Here is a 17,262-nt window from a genome sequence, read left to right as displayed (position 1 = left end):
AGGTCATTTTTGTTCTTTGAGATATAAGGTAGGTAATGTGTCATCTCTTGATGTTCTACGAATCCTGTGATTTAATAAAAATGGTCATCGCTGAGTAACAGATACAAACCTGCTCCATTGCCATGGGATTAGGTATTTAAGAGATTGGAAGAATGGACTACATCTATCTTTTTTCACCAACTGGCAGCTATGGGGAGATCTCTACGGTCATCTAGCTGTAGTCCCAAATGCCCACTGCCATGGGAAGTGATGTTGTGACGTGAGATGACTGAATTCCTGGGAGCCTGGGAGCCTGTTCTGAAGGGAGAAGGGCAGTAAAAGAGGGATTCAAAGGAAGGAAAAGAAAGATGAGGAGTGGAAGGAGCAGTATTGAACTCTACAAGTAGAGAGGAACTGAAGAAAGGTTACAATTTTTAGTTACGGTCTCCAGGTAAAAATGCTCTTGATTGGAGTGGTCAGAGGAAATGGTGATAAATCAATAGGAAAATCAACAGGAAAAAGAAAGAAAGAAATTGATGGATTTTGTGAGATGATGTAAGGCTCATTTTGCTATCCAGTTACCACTGGAATTCTACTATGGCTAGGCTTCTTGACTCAGCTCTAACCTTTTACTCTTTGGCCTTGTTCCTAGTCATGTGCACTGCTTATCAGCTGCTCATGTTAAACTTTTGTCACTGTGGAGATCCTCTAATCCGATTACCCTTTTGCTGGCTACGTTGGGTCAACATAATCTCTGTGATGGTGAACATTTAGTACCTCATTTTTTTTAAGTCTCATTCTCTTCTCTACTAATAACAGTCAAGTTACTTGGAGTTACTTGGAATGTCCTGAATCTCATGCTCTTTGCCTTTGAATCTGCTACTTAGCCATGAATTTCTCTGATTTTGATTCTACCCAATAACTCAGATTCTGCCATCCTGCCTACACGTGTTTTGCTTTTGCTGCCATCTGCTGGGAAACCAACTACTTTATCTCAGGCCCTTGCTTGAAACTCTTGTGCTCACCAGACAATGCCCTTTATCACCTAGAGCTGGGTTCTGCCCAGGACCTGACCTACCCAAGCTGGTAGAACTGCTCCCCTATCTAAGTTGTCTAATGAAGCTCCAAATACCCAGGGGAAAGAATGCTAGAAATCATTGAAATGGAAATGGCAGCATAAATGAGAAGGTAAATTTGTTTCCCCTTTCTGTTAATTTGATTTAAAGTGTAATTTCCCATGTGTGTCTTTTGCCACATCCCCAAAAGACCTGCTTATCTTGGTTACAGAAAGTTTGCTAATGTTAAGCTGATATTGGTGAAGAGGCCAGTTTCTATACAGAGTCCGTATAAAGGAAGCAAATGAACATTGGCATTTCGACTGGACAGACTTGATATTAAACTGTGGTACCACCGTTAATAAGCAGTGTAACCGAGAAAAAGTTATGTAATTAATTCTGAGTCTCAGTTCCTTCTCTTTAATTTTATGGCAATACTACTATCAACCAAGTAAAATTTGTGAAAAATAAGAATTCATGTAAAGTGCTTATCTCTGTGCCAGGTACAATAGACCTCACTAGTATGTGGGATCATAGATGGTACCGTTCCGCACATATCAAAGACAGAACGCATGGGCTCAAATTATTATACAGCAGAATGAAAACACTCCCTTTCTCCTTTTCTAAAACATAGTTCTAGTCTATGACATCATCTTCATTTTTATCTCTCTTTCTTGCCTAAAAGAATTCTTTCTCCACACAGGATAATTCATATATGTCATTGCCTAACTAGACACCTGCCAAAGGAAGAAATGGAATTTAAAAGGAAAACTAAAGGAGCTCTGGAGTTCTCTAATGCAGAGGGAAAAGTCATGTATTTTTTGTAGCCATTCATATGCAATTTAAGGGAACTTGCATTTCAGTGATTTATACTGTATCTCCCAGTTTGGATTTTACAATTTAAAGAACCATGTGTAAATCATCAGAAGAGACATGGCTGATCAGGTTGAAAGAAGCTATTTTGTAAGGGAAGCTCATTAACAGACTCTTAACCCAACAACATTTGTCAGCAATGTTGTCCTTTCTATATCTTTGGCAAGCATACTGCTAATTGTGCATGAGAAATAGAATATACCTACGACTGAAGAAGAAATTCCTGCATATTTAATTGGTGTCTGGTACTCTTTTCTGGCCTATGCCCTCATAAAATTTCCTGTTGAACAATTGCCAACTTGGACCATGACCAACTTCATGTAAAGTAAATTCACTTACTCTTGCAATTCCAATATATTAATAAAACTGGTCAACAGAAATGGCAAAGTGGCAAGTCCTACTCTGATGGTTTGGACTCAGAATTTAGTGGCAATTGTTCTTCTGAATGTAAACAGGTTGAATAAAGTTTAAAGGCTTCAAAATTAAGGAAAACTTTGCATGTTGAGGTTTGTGTTTACCTTGAAACCTGAAATTTTCAAAATATATTCACCCAATTATCTTTAGAGCTGTTGAAGAAATAATGATGATAGTCCATACCCTTCCAGCAAGAACAAGAGTTAACAGAATTTATTACTGTGCAGTAAGGAAAGGGAAAAGAACATTGATGACCATTTCTTTTTTTTTTTTTTAAAGATTCTATTTATTCATTTGACAGAGAGAGATCACAAGTAGGCAGAGAGGCAGGCAGAGAGAGAGAGAGGAGGAAGCAGACTCCCCGCCGAGCAGAGAGCCCAATGCGGGACTCGATCCCAGGACCCTGAGATCATGACCTGAGCCGAAGGCAGCGGCTTAACCCACTGAGCCACCCAGGCGCCCTGATGACCAATTCTTAAAAATTCCTTTGTCCTCAATATTCCATCAAATGCTCCAATTCCAATGCCTTAGTCTGCACAGGCTGCCATCATGAAATAGCATAGACTGGCTGGCTTAAATAACAGATACTTATTTCTCACATCTTTGGAGGCTGGGAAATCCAAGATCATGGTGCTAGCTAATTTGATCGCTGTGGTGAGAGCTCTGTCCTTGGCTTGCAGATTGTCTCTTTTACACTGTGTCTTCCTGTGGGGAATAGAGGAAGAGGAAACTCTTTTGTGTCTTTTCAAATAAAGGCATTAGTCCTATTAAATTAGGGCCTCACCTTGATGACCACATTTAACACTAATTACCTCCCATGGGTCCTATCTCCAAATATAATCACATTGAGGTTAGGGATTTCAACATACAAATTTTGGGATGCACAATTTGATCCATATCACTCAATTTGTGATAGTCTAAAATGATCATGAATTTGTGTAAGTTCCATTAATAGGTGAGAAATTGTCAGAGCACTAACTACTCAAGCCTAAATCTTATAATCTCAGTGTCTAAAGAACACCATCTTTACCTACTGTTGTTAATAACTGACTTTGTGGTTGTTATTAGTAGGAAAATCAACCAAGTACATTTTAACAATGTTATAAGCTTAGTTATTCATCCACATAGTTAATTAGATACCAAACCTCTAATCTCATCCTGTATATCACCGTATCTCTTCCTCTTCCCTTTTTGATTCTTACTACAACTCCTCCTATTGTTAAGTGAATAGCACTTTTCTGCTTCAAAGGGAAAGAAACAGAAAAGGTGCTCAAATATTTTATTTGTTTTTAGCAGTAAATTGCTTGTGTGTGACTTACTATCAATTACCTTCCCTTAAGGAATGTCTGAAGTGCTGCTCTAGTTGCCTGGGATTATTACCTCAGTGATGCCTGTTGGTGGTTATGACTCCTTAGCTGGGTGGCACTCATCACTCAGTGCCAGGGTAGTGGTTTTACATCAACATCATTTGCAACTATGGACAGAACCTTCTTTGTTTCTGTTTAAATATTATACCAATCTTGTCTTGCCTGTGCATTGGAACGAGGTTTAGCATAAAGATGGAGGGGGTTCAAATGCAATCTGAAAATAATACTGGCAAATAGCTTTGGGACTTATTGTTTAAAGTTAACATACATTTATTTAACAGCATTTTTTTTTTTTAGATTTATTTATTTATTTGACAGAGATCACCAGTAGGCAGAGAGGCAGGCAGAGAGAGAGAGAGGGAAGCAGGTTCCCTGCCGAGCAGAGAGCCAGATGCGGGGCTCGATCCCAGGACCCTGGGATCATGACCTGGCCGAAGGAAGAGGATTTAACCCACTGAGCCACCCAGGCGCCCCAACATACATTTATTTAAGATATTGAATTATACCTTCAAAAAGCCATCCTATAAAACTGGGAGGTTCCAAAAAATAAAGAGGTAAAATATATTTGCATCTGTTAGAAAGTCTGAACCATAACATTTTATAAATCATCTCTTTGACTCAATTTCATCTTTTAAATGAAACTTCTTTTAGAAATGCATTGCTTATCTTGGTCCCAATAAAATTCATCCCTAGAATGAGAGTAGAAGAGTTTCTTCCACTATAAGCTGTATATATCTCTCAGCAGAAGCCTGTGAAAGTAATAAACTTATCTCTGTTGTGAAGAGTCACTGCTTATGGTGTGGGCAGAGATTTGGGGGTTGGAGGTTATTGAGAAAGTGCAAAAAATCCCAAGATACTTTCAGGTATAAGTGCATGAGAAATGGTTTCATGATATTTTGTGAATGGGGTCCTTAAGTCTCCTCTTATTAAGCACTGAACATAAGGAATTAATAGACATCATTAAATCATACCAAAACTTTCTTCAAGTAGAAAGCTCTATGTTAAGAGGGTAAATGTGTTTTGAAAGGGAGAAACTAAGCCAAGTGCATGAAATCTAATTTTTTCAACTTTCCTAATGATAAACATTTTCTCTTAATGGTAAAATGTGGTAAAAAAAAAATAACACTACGTATGGTAAGAAATAAACCATGAATTCACAGAAATATGAAGTCTTTATTTGCTTGATAAGAACTTATAAAAAGAATTTTCAAAATTAGATTATTTTAAAATAGCTTACTAAATTCAACTTTTAACTTAATTTAGTTAAGCAATGTAATAAAGTACAAAATATAAAAAAAAAAACCTTTATGGAGGTTTGCTGAATAATAGATGGAATTACAGTAGACAGGTAAATGTGGAAAACTTGGCCAAGATCCTGTTGGCACTTTAGGTTCATTAAAAACATTTAAAAGAATGTCTATTTGTTAAAAAAAAAAAATGGTAAAATCATTGATTTGACCTTTTGCTTAGTGGGAGTGTGAAAATTGGATCTTGGAGGCAACAGATGAGAATGGGATTGATTTAGGCCTTTGAAGTAAAATAATATCTCCAGACAGTCATGCCATGGAAGCCACAAAGCAGAGAGTGAACTCAATAAAACACTGTGGATAAGAATATATATTATGTGAAGGATCTAGGAAAGTTAATAGCAGAATATTTCAGCCATGTCTCATAGACAAGGACCTACCATCTGGAGAACAAGATGATTCAAAGGTAGATGCCAAGAAAAAATTTTAAAGGAAATAGAGAATATAAAAACATTTCTGGGCATATCTGGTAGGCAGAGACTCACTCAATCATGGAAAATAGCAAGTTGTTTAAAAATGATTAAAATTTTTATTGCAAAATGTCGAACACCACCCATTAATAAATTATGGCTAATTAAAGAAAGTGTTTCTAGAGAAAATAAATTGGTTCTTTTGTATTATATGTCTGACATTATGTTTACATTGTCAATGTGTTTACTATAATATTTTAAATTTAATGCCTAGTATTTGAATCCTTATTGTTGTGTAGTGCTGCCATAATGTTCCCTCTTCCTTTAATATGGAGTAGCTGCTTTTAAATGGAAAGCTGTAGCACATTTAAAAAGAAAACTGAAGGTGGTCAGATCTGAATGAATAAACCCAACCAGATCACTTACATACAGGTTTACTAAAGCTGTGCTTTCCTTGTTGCTTGCTGGACTAATATAATCTGTCATGGCAGCAGGGAGGTCTCTAAGACATTCACATTCCTTTCTAATGAGTTAACTTTCTACCCTGTAGCAATATCAGATGTCTTTTAAATCAAGCAAGGAGAAGCTGTATGCTAGAGGAAATGACCTGGGGAGCCTTGAGTTTATCATGGGTTTAGATTTTTTTTTTCCTTTTATAACTACACTGGGAGCAGTTAGTGATGCTACCATTGTGTTTGATCTAAAATTCTTAAATCGGGGCGCCTGGGTGGCTCAGTGGGTTAAAGCTTCTGCCTTCTGCTCAGGTCATGATCTCAGGGTCCTGGGATCAAGCCCTGCATTGGGCTCTCTGCTCAGCAGGGAGCCTGCTTCCCCGCCCTCCACCCCCCCCCCCCCGCCTGCCTCTCTGCCTACTTGTGATCTCTGTCAGATAAATAAATAAATCTTTAAATAAAATAAAATAACATAAAATATTTGAATCAAGAAACTAAGATTAGTTTGAAAATAACTTGTTTAAAAACCTAGAGTATTACAATATTGATGCTCATAAGAGTCTTAAATATGTCGTTAAAGTTACTTGAAAATTCCTCAAGTTGATTAACTGGTTAACCTAGGGAAGCTTAATGTTCTACCCTTAAATGTCTTTTGTTTGACTCTTTACTTCTGAAACACAGTCATATTTGTGCAAATTAACTTTATATTATTTATAGTTTTTTCTTGAAATGATTTTGTCTCATGTAAAAAAATATTTAAGTAATTCACTCCTACTAGTTTGTGAATTGTTTGACCATCTTACATATACAATTTTCTTCCTTATTAAACAAAATGATGGGGCACCTGGGTGGCTCAGTGGGTTAAAGCCTCTGCCTTCAGCTCAGGTCATAATCCCAGGCTCCTGGGATCAAGCCCCACATTGGGCTCTCTGCTCAGTAGGGAGCCTGCTTCCATCTCTCTCTCTCTCTCTCTGCCTACTTGTGATCTCTCTGTCAAATAAATAAAATTTTAAAAAAATGATAAATTTTGTGGTGGTGTCTGTTATTTTAGGCCTTGGCTATGTAGTATGCCATACTAAGATCATAGAGTGACAGAGAAGAAAAGGTAAAAAAAAAAAAAGGAAAAACAAATGAGCATGAGACTCAAAGATATTTATCTCCGTAAGTAAGCCGGTATCCAGTAAGCCCTCAAGAGCCAAAAATCAAATAACAAGCTTGATTATTATTTCCCCCTCAGTCTCAATCGAATCAACATTGGCCAGTTGACTGAGGTAGACACAATGGCAAGCCATAGTCAACAGTCTGTTTGGCTCCTTGAAAAAATCATCATCTCTGGTTCAGATCATATTCACTGGCTTATATGACTCAGTCCTACTTCACTTACTTTAGTAAGTGTTTATCTAATTAAGGCTAGACAAGATAGTTCATCCAAATAAGATAATGGTACAAATATTCTTTCTCTCATCCTACACAGTATTTTTATTGTCTTTGCTAGACTTTATACACAATAAATTTTTGTATCTCTAGCATTTATTTTTTATTAATATTTACAGATCCTTATTTAGTTTTACTTGGAATAACATTAGGCATTACTGCAAGTTTGCATTCTGAGGTAGATCTTTCATACATAAGAACTCTAATTTAAAGTGTCAGGATTGTAGTCATTAAAACTGGCAGCATTGCACTCCCTCACTTCCATAGATGTTGTCATGTCATTTGCTTTGGCCAGTGAAATGTGAGCAGAAGTGAACCTTCTTACTTGCCCATGGAAGTGTTATGAACCAGTCTGTCCTTCATCATGTTCCCTTTTCTCTCTGCCTCCATGAATATGTGTCCCATCAGCATGGGTCTTACAGGGAAGACAATAGGTGCAGAGAGACAGAGAACATGAATGAAATTAAATTTAATCCACTGCGATTTAGGGGTTAAAGCTATGGAAGCTGACTGCACCAACTGACAGACTGGAAGAACTACCAAAGTTTGAAATCTATTTCCAGATTAAGAGAATATTTGGATTTTGAAAAATATGATAATATGAACTTGTTTTTCTAGTATGTGTAAATTGGGTCTTCCTCATAGAGTAACTCTAGAAACAATACCTTCCATATTGACTTGTTTATGACTAGATATAGGTTCAGCCATGTGAAATAGCCTGTATTTGACCCGTTTTTAATGTAAAAAATGGCAATTTCCTACAGTTTACCTAATAAATGTCCTGATGATACTATATTGTTTTGTGTATCTAAGGGAACTACACATTGTGTCTTAGTAAATTGATTGCTGAATAGAAATAAGATTACTCACATCTAGTATTTGCTTAGAATGTAATCTTATTTCATTAATGCCTTATGTTTAGGACATTAAAAAGTTAGGCCAAGTAACACAGTGTTATTAACAAACATTTGTCTTTTGCAGACATGATCTAATGCATTTTTTAAAGTTTTTGTTTTTTAACATGTTAACCGTTGCTTGTTTTAGGACACATTCTTGAGGTCATAGACAACATTTATCACACTTAAAATACTATGACACAGGCTATTTTGTTGGTTTTGAAGCTTTTGCCAATGAAAAATCAGATAACTAATTAGCCAATATGGCTTATTTGTTAAACTTACCCACTAAGAGAGCTTTCAAAAAGATTAACATGTATTTTTCATCCTCAGAAAGAGAATATTTCCATTAAAAGACAACACGCATGAAATATTTGACTATTACGCAGATTTTTAATTATTGAAATATTATTCCATTAGTGAAAACCCAAATCCACTATACTGAAATAAATTACAAGAGGAATGTTCAAAAATGTTTCACTAAGTTTACTCCTATTTGGTTTCATAAGTGTATCAAATTAAAGTCAAATTTGAGGTTCTAGTTCTACATGCTTTAGAAAAATGTGGCTTTCTGGTTTCAAGAAACTAAGTTCAAGAATGATAAAACTTTAGACTTTCCAGATGTAATTTCTCATAAAGCTCTTTGGATATCAAATGCATTTACCAAACATTTTGATGAGTTGAGTGTAAATGAATCAGTAACATAAGAATTAAATTTCTCCAAAAGTACATGAGATCCTAAAAAATTAGGAAAAACAGTGCCTTGGAAGAATTCAGTTGGATCTTGTCAAATCCAAAGAGTTTCAAAACTATGTTTTGAAGTTTTTCTGAAACTGAAAACTAACTATTTTTGATAATCTTTTGTTACAAATCCGAACTGAATATTGTTTCCAAGTTCTATTGGTAGTAAACAAATTGAAAGTGATTAAGACCATGACCACAAATTCACTTACATAAATAATTTATTATAGCCTTAATAGTTTCATCACATAATTTTTCTATAAATAATATTCCCTAGAGTTCTAAAAATTAAAACTAGAGGAAAGTGATCAGAATGTACAAATATCCAGTTAAAAGACAAATAAATATTAGGGATGTAATGTATCACATGATGACTATAGTTTACACTGCTGTATAACATACATGAAAATTACTAAGGGGGAGATCCTAAGAGTTCTCACCACAAGGAAAATTTGTTTCTTTTTTCTTTTCTTTTCATTGAATCCATATAAAAGGATGGATGCTAATTTAACTTATTAAGGTAATGATTTCATAACATATGTAAGTCAAACCATTGTGCTGTACACCTTAGACTTATGCAGCAATGTTTACCAATTATTTCTCAATAAAACTGGAAAAATATGAAAAAAACCCTGAATTTCAATAAATAATAAAAAAAATAAAAAAATAATCTGACTCCCCCGGTTCTCGAATTTTCTGTTATCAGTAATATTTTCACAGTGCTCTGAGACCAAAATAAATCCTTAAGTTTCGTTTATTAAGTAGCTAGGTCTACACAACATAATAAGCTGCACTATTCTAAAAATTTAGAATCTTTTTCTGTTGTATGCCACTGAAAATCTTGGTGTTGTCATGGGCCACTGCCTTGCCCAGTATTAACCATATTGCATGAACAAGCCATAGCCAAAGTCTCCCTTGGCAGAGGTGTCCCTGATGCCAAGATCTGCATCTTTTATCTGGGGTAGAAGAAGGCAAAAGTAGATTGAGTTCTCTCTCTGTGGCCACATGACATAGATGAATATAAGCATCTCTCCTCTGAAGCCCTGGAGGCTTCCTTATTTGTGCCAGCATGTACATGGTGAAAAGAAGTGGCAAAGATGGTTTTCACATACATGTGCAGCTCCATCCCTTCCACAGCATCCCTATCAACACGATGTTGTCCTGTAAGGTATGTGGTGTGCCTTTGGAGAGCCCCAGCCCACAGTAACCAGGATCCACATTGGCCAAGTCATCATGTCCACCCCTACCAAGCTGCAGAACAAGGAGCATATGATTGAGACCCTACACAGGGCCAAGTTCTAGTTCCCTGGCCACCAGAAGATCCACATTTCCAAGGAGTGGGGATTTGCGGCTGAAAAGCAGCTCATCCCAGATGGCAGTGGGGTCAAATACATCACTAATTATGGCCCTCTGGATATATGGTGAGTGCTGAACTCATGAGAAATTCAGCACTGCCCCTTCCCTATTCATGCCCCACCGATAAATCCTACTTCTTGTCCTAAATAAATAAATAAATTCAAAGAATGTAGTAGTGATATGTAAAACCACTACTTGTAAATTAAAAATAATATTTTATTTCATTCTTAAATACTATAATCACTTATTATCAAGTTATATGTGTCCAGTTGGAGACCACAAAAGTTTTCAATTCTTGAAATCTTGTTGACATTGCCATCTCAATTCTTGTTGCAATTTTCTGACAGTATTTGATTTTTATAACAGAAAAAAAAAAAAAAAAGGAAAACCCAGGTTCATAAAGATATAACACCATTGAGAGGAATATAACATGACCTAACATTGAAACTGTGAACTGCCTTGACCTAGTAGTTCACATGGTGTCTAAGAGATGTTGAGTGATTTTACATTTTGGGGGGGAAATTTAAAATATTCCATGTCATCTCCACGACTTTGGTATGACGCTCCAGGGTGCTTAGGATACAGTTTGGGAGTTGAGGGTTTTAAGAATTCTCTTAAATTTATCTTACAACTGTGTCAGGATTTTGAATAGCAACTTATGTATAATGAAGCAAGTATTGCCAGCAATGAAATTTAATATTAAGAAAAACTAATTAGTTTTATTGAATCTTAATAACAGTACTTTATAATGCATTATAAGATATTCTTATATTTAAAAAATAGTTTTAACAAATTAAGAAAATAATACAATCATTGGGACTTAGTTTTTTCATAACAAAATAATAAACTTTACTTTGAAGGACTGTTAACTAAAAATTCAATAGTGGGGGTACCTGGGTGGCTCAGTCGTGAAGTGTCTGCCTTCAGCTCAGGTCATGATCCCAGAGTCCTGGGATCAAGCCCACATCAGGCTCCCTGCTCTGTGGGGGAGCCTCTTCTTCCTCTCCTACTCCCCTGCTTGCGTTCCTGCTCTCACTATCTCTATTTCTCTCTCTTTCTGCCAAATAGATAACAAAATCTGTAAAAAATTTTCAATAGAATTTTTTTGGTTTTTTGAAAAAATTTTTACAGATTTTAATTATTTATTTGACAGAGAGAGGCATCGCAATTAAGCAGAGAACAGGCAGAGAAGGAGAGAGAAGCAAGCTCCGCGCTGAGCAGAGAACCAGATGCGGGGCTCCATTCCAGGACCCTGAGACCATGACCTGAGTCGAAGGCAAAGGCTTAACCCACTGAGCCAATCCAGGCACCCCTAGAATTTTTTGTTTTTTTAAAACTGAAAATATAGGTATTAATATTTGTGTTAGATAGGAATTTCAGGATATGATTTTTTTAAAGGGAGAGTTGATTTAAACATTATTTTATTAAACTCCAAACAGTTTATCATTATAGCATAGAACATAATATGTTAGGGAAAAAAATGAAGTAAGATTTGTTCATCTTAGTGTTCTATACATGAATTATGTCTAAAAACAAACAAACAAACAAAACACACACAAAAAAAACCCCCTGATTTTGCAATTGGAGGAATTTACAAAGAAGCCTCTGAGAAAATTTAAATACCAAACAAGTGTTATCTTTAAAGTTAGGTTATATTGATTTTTCAGATAAGGCATATAGATACTTTTTAGTCAGAATTCAAATCTTTGCCCTAAATCTTTAAAAAATGGAAGTCATGTGACTATGTCTATAATAAACAAATACTTACAAGACTGTAGAGTCCATATAAGCAAGTTTTGCATGAATGTAGGATAGCTGTCCAATTAATACAAATATTTATTGCAAGCCCACCATGTACTGGCGTATTTCCAGGTACTCGGGATACAACGGTACACAAAGCAAAGGGGATCACTGCCTTCATAAAGCTTTCATTTTAATGGAGACAGAGAATAAATATGGTAAATAAGTAAAATATTAGAATGTTAGTAATACATGCTAAGAAGCTAAAATAAGTTAGTGGAAGGTGATAAGATATGTTGGGAGGTCTGAAAATCTAGAAAATTTAAAAGTCCTCCTCCTCTGGGGAGGATTAAAAATTTATGAAGGGCCTTATTGAGAATGTGAGGAAAGAACCACAAGACGTAAGAAAGCAACCCGTATGAAAATCCACAGGAAGAACATTCCAGGAAGAAGAAAAACCAAGATCCTTTTTGGAAATGAGCCTTTGATGCAAAGATCAGCATACCTGAAATAGAGTGATCAAGAGAGAGAACAGTAGAATTAAAATCAGAGGTAGCAAGGAGCAAGACCACAGTGGGGCTGTAGTAATTTGGACTTTTGCTCATGTGAGAAATCTCTGGAGGGCTTTGAGATAAGTATTTATGTGATTCAACACAGATTTTAAAATTATTGTTTTGGCTGCTTTAGTGAGAATAGAATGCAGAGGACAATAAAGAAAGAAGGGACCACCAGAGAGGCTATAGACATAAGACAAAAGATGAGGGTGCTTTGGACTAGGATTTCAATAATGGAATTCATTAGAAGTAGAGATTCTATTTTTATTTTATTCATTTTATTTTTTTAAAAGATTTGTATTTATTTATTTGACAAAGAGAGACCACAAGTAGGCAGAGCAGCAGGCAGAAAGGGCGAAGCAGGCCCCCTGCTGAGCAGAAAGCCAGATGTGGAGCTTGATCCCAGGTACCTGAAGGCAGAGGTTTAACCCACTTAGCCACCCAGGTACCCCTATTTTTATTTTAAATTTGTTTTTTTTTTAAAGGTTTTATTTATTTATTTGACAGAGAGAGATCACAAGTAGGCAGAGAGGCAGGCAGAGAGAGAGAGAGGAGGAAGCAGACTCCCTGCTGAGCAGAGAGCCCGATGCGGGACTCGATCCCAGGACCCTGATATCATGACCTGAGCCGAAGGCAGCGGCTTAACCAACTGAGCCACCCAGGCGCCCCTTATTTTTATTTTTATTTTAAAGGTACAGTACAGGTGTACCACCCAATATGGCCAAATGCAGTTACTCAAATTTAACACTTTTTTTAGATTTATTTATTTATTTGGGAAGTGGGGAAGGGAGGAGCAGAGTAAGAGGGAAAGGAAGAGAATCTCAAATAGATTCCCTGCTAAGCACAGAGCCCAACGAAGGGCTTGATCTTAGGACCCTGAAATCATGACCTGAGCTGAAACCAAGAACTGGATTCTTAACTGACTGAGCCACCTAGTTACCCTTCAAATTTAACATCTAAAATAACTACTAAAAGTGAATTAAACTAAAAATTCCATTCCTCAGTTATGTTAACCACATTTCAAGGGCTCAATAGCTTCACAAATTTGTGGTACTATATTGGACAACACAGATGTAGATCCTTTCCATTGATATAGAAAATTCTATTAGATAGTGCTGATAGAACTAGCAGTCTTTGCTGACAAATTTGAAGTGATATGTGAGAGAAAGACAGTAATCAAGGATGATTTTTGGCCTGAAGGACTAGAAGAATTGAACACACTGATCTAGGGAAACCATGAGAAAAGCAGACTTGGAGGACATTCCAGGAGCTCAGCTTTAGAAATGTTAAATTTGAGATGTTTATTAGACATTAAATGGAGGTCTCCAGTAGACAGTCAGATACGGGACACCAGGTTGAAGAGAGAAGTTTAGGCTGGAGAGCACAAGCAAGTTTTACTTTATGCCGGGCACCCTTCTGAATATTTGCCTAACTCATCCAGTGTTTACAACAACCTGATGAGCTAGTCATAATTGCCATCATTTTATAGATGAAGAAATTAAGGCACAGAGAAACATGCCCTTTCTTGGTAAGTTAAAAGAACGAGATTCTGAGCTGGGACAAACTATCTCCTCCACAAAAGCTAGTTGGCAAAATAAAGCTGAATGAAACCAAGAAGTGAAGAGAGCTGAATAAAGGGAGAGGAAAGGAGAGAATGATACTGATTCTTTCAGCATTCCTTTGGATTCTGTGAGCTAACCCAAAGATCATTACTACCCAACTGTAGAGGCAATAAAGTCTCCTTTTGGAGCACTTGGGTGGCTCAGTTGTTAAGCCTCTGCCTTCGGCTTAGGTCATGATCCCAGGGTCCTGGGATCAAGCTTTGCATCGGGCTCCCTGCTGGGTGAAAAGCCTGTTTCCCCCTCTCCCACTCCATCATTTCCCCTGCTTGTGCTACTTCTTTCGCTGTCTCTCTCTCTGTCAAGTAAATAAAATAAAATAAAATAAAATAAAATAAAATAAAAAAATAAAGTAAAATAAAATGTCTCTTTTTGATCAAGACATTGCAACCTAAAAAGTTATATAACTTAAAAGTTTTATTATTATATTAATAATTGCCTAGCATGTGAAATAGTTTCTACTACCTGATACAGAACCAAATACTCTTTTGTGACCTTATAATATTGTGCACATATGTTGTACACACTCTGTTTGGGAACTTATTGGGTAACAGTAACATTATCTCTCTTTTCCTGACTAGATAGTGAGTTTCTTGACAACAGGGATGGTACACTGCAGATTGTTTGCTCAACACCCAGAATAGTGGTAGATTACATTCTGTCAACTTTGTAGTTTTTAAAATGTCTAAAAAGGAACATAATGTAAGAAAATAATATATATTTGACTTTAAAGAATCAGGGGAAAGTCAAATTAAAAAATTTTTAAAAAATTTTTCCTATTGTGTTATCTATTTCCGTGTAACAAATAATCCCCAAACTTAATAGCTTTACACAGTAAACATTTATTATCTCACAGTTCTGTTGTATAGAAATTTAAAAGCAAGGAATGTTAGTAGCCATTTTTGAAGCAGCTTACCATAGTTTATTTTCTAGGCTTTGATGTTTTTATTCTCCTTACATGCAATTCCCCTGCATGAATTAAAGCAGTGTCTAAAACCAAGTTCTCATTACCTAAATCAAGTCCAGATGTGAATGAAGCTTTTTAGGTGTAGTTTCTTGAGTGGAGTCTATTGTGTTCAGGTCCTCTTTTACTGCAGACTTTGAAACTAAAGAGACAATGTATCTTTAGTCCTCCTCACATACCCAATATACCATGGTGGGACAGAAATAGGGGAAAATGGAAACCAAACATGGATCACTGGAAATCTTGTCAGATAAATGTTGGGTTTCCTCATTAGGTCCCCAAACCAAGGAATAATTCTAATTGGCCCTTTGCATCTCCATCTGGGCTCTTGATTCTTTCCTCTGAGTCTTATTTTTTTTTTTTTTTTAATGAAAGGTGACATATGTTTTCAGCTGAGTAGTTTTCTCATGCTGCTTATTGCAATGGCTTCGTATGGGTATAGGGAAGTCCAGTTGTTTCTTACTCTATGCTGTCACTTTTTGGGCCTTCTGTGAATGTAAATGGAATTTGTTCCTTTAACCAAAACCATACTTACAAAGTTCTTGGCTATAGATACTGAAGCTTCCTTTTAACAAATCTCTTGTGTGAGTGCATATTCCCCCCAAAACTTGCCATTAATCTTTCTAAGGTCTTGGCCAGAATGGAACATCTATAGACCATGATTTTGTTTACTTGTTTGTTTTGGTTGTTGTTGTCTTGTTTTTGTTTTTGTTGTTGTTGTTGTTTTTAGCAATGCCATGGAATTGATCTTTTCTAAGAAGGTATTTTTTGATTTTCACAACATTTGCCAGTTGGAGATTCTGAGCATTTTAAAAACCAACAAGCTCTGGCTCCATTTTTTAAAAATAATCTTTCTCTTTGTCTAGCTCTCTTTTCACATTTCACAGTAGACATTAAAAAGAAACCAGGCAGTGCCTTCAACACTCTGCTTTGAAATCTCCTTAGTTACATTTTTGGACACATTTTCTACATTTCAGGATACTGCACGTAAGAGTGTTACTAAACTTTCTGTCCCTACAAACCAAGGATTCCCTGTTCTTCCTATTTCCAATACCATCTAGTTCATTTCTTTTTTAGCTCTCCTTGGCAATACCCTTGAAGTCCAGATTTCTGCTAACATTCTCTTCAAGGCAATAGGCTTTCTTTAACAAGCTCTGCAAAAATCATTTTGACCTCTGCCTTCTGCTTAGATACAAAGCCACTCCTACATTTTTAGTTTTTGTTGTTGTTTTGTTTTTATTTTTGTTTTGTTTTGTTTTAATGGCAATACCCTACTTCTATGTGCCAAAATACCAATTATCTATTACTATGTAATGTATCACCTATTAGTAGACCAAATATTGACTATCGCATTGTCCTTGTAGATCAGAATCGGTATTGGTTAGCTGAGTTCTTCTGGTCTGTGGTATCTATAAAAGCTATAGTCAAGTGTCAGAGAGGCTACAGAGAACTGAAGGCATCAAACTGGGGAAAAGTACTACCAAGCTCACTTATATGACTGGAAAGAGGGAAGATAATGTGGTGAAAATGTCTTGAAAACTTTGAAATGACAAACCTTCTGGCAAAAGCACTAATGGTATATTCTAAAGAGAGAGTCCTAATCTATGGACTGCTCTTGTAGGGTGTGCCTGTCTTATTAGGTTCACATGTAGTAAAGAAAGCTCGAATCTATGGATGTTTGGGCTATAGCTCTGAGGAAAATGTCACATCATCTATGCAACTATCAGAGCATTGAATAGAAATATTTAGCTTTGAAATAATTCTGTTTTTAGGTAAGCACGCATTGGTTAGAGACCTCACATGGTAATCCGTGCCAAATGGTTTAGTGATATGGCAAAAAAGGTGGATCTGAGCATAAACATTGTGGTCTTAGAACTCTTCCTGCTTCTCCTATGCCTTTGTATTACTTGTATTCCTGAAGTAGTTAAGTTTGATATTCACTGAGATCTCTGAGGTTTTAATTTTTTATTTTTTATAAACATATATTTTTATCCCCAGGGGTACAGGTCTGTGAATCACCAGGTTTACACACTTCACAGCACTCACCAAAGCACATACCCTCCCCAATGTCCATAATCCCACCCTCTTCTCCCAAACCCCC

General features: G+C 36.2%; 1 pseudogene across 1 annotated transcript in view; it reads left to right on the top strand.

Annotated features, from left to right (window-relative positions):
- Window positions 1-436: 436 nt before the first annotated feature.
- Window positions 437-17,262, top strand: part of LOC309863134 (large ribosomal subunit protein uL16-like) — a 72,424-nt pseudogene continuing 55,598 nt past the window's right edge. The window contains exons 1-2 of the transcript in view: window positions 437-534; window positions 9,851-10,349. The product of the transcript in view is annotated as a large ribosomal subunit protein uL16-like (transcript). The remainder of the gene's footprint in view (window positions 535-9,850; window positions 10,350-17,262) is intronic.

This window comes from Mustela nivalis, assembly GCF_964662115.1.
Source record: "Mustela nivalis genome assembly, chromosome: 4".
Classification (NCBI taxonomy): Eukaryota; Metazoa; Chordata; class Mammalia; order Carnivora; family Mustelidae; genus Mustela; species Mustela nivalis.
This window is presented reverse-complemented; position numbering and strand designations above follow the sequence as displayed.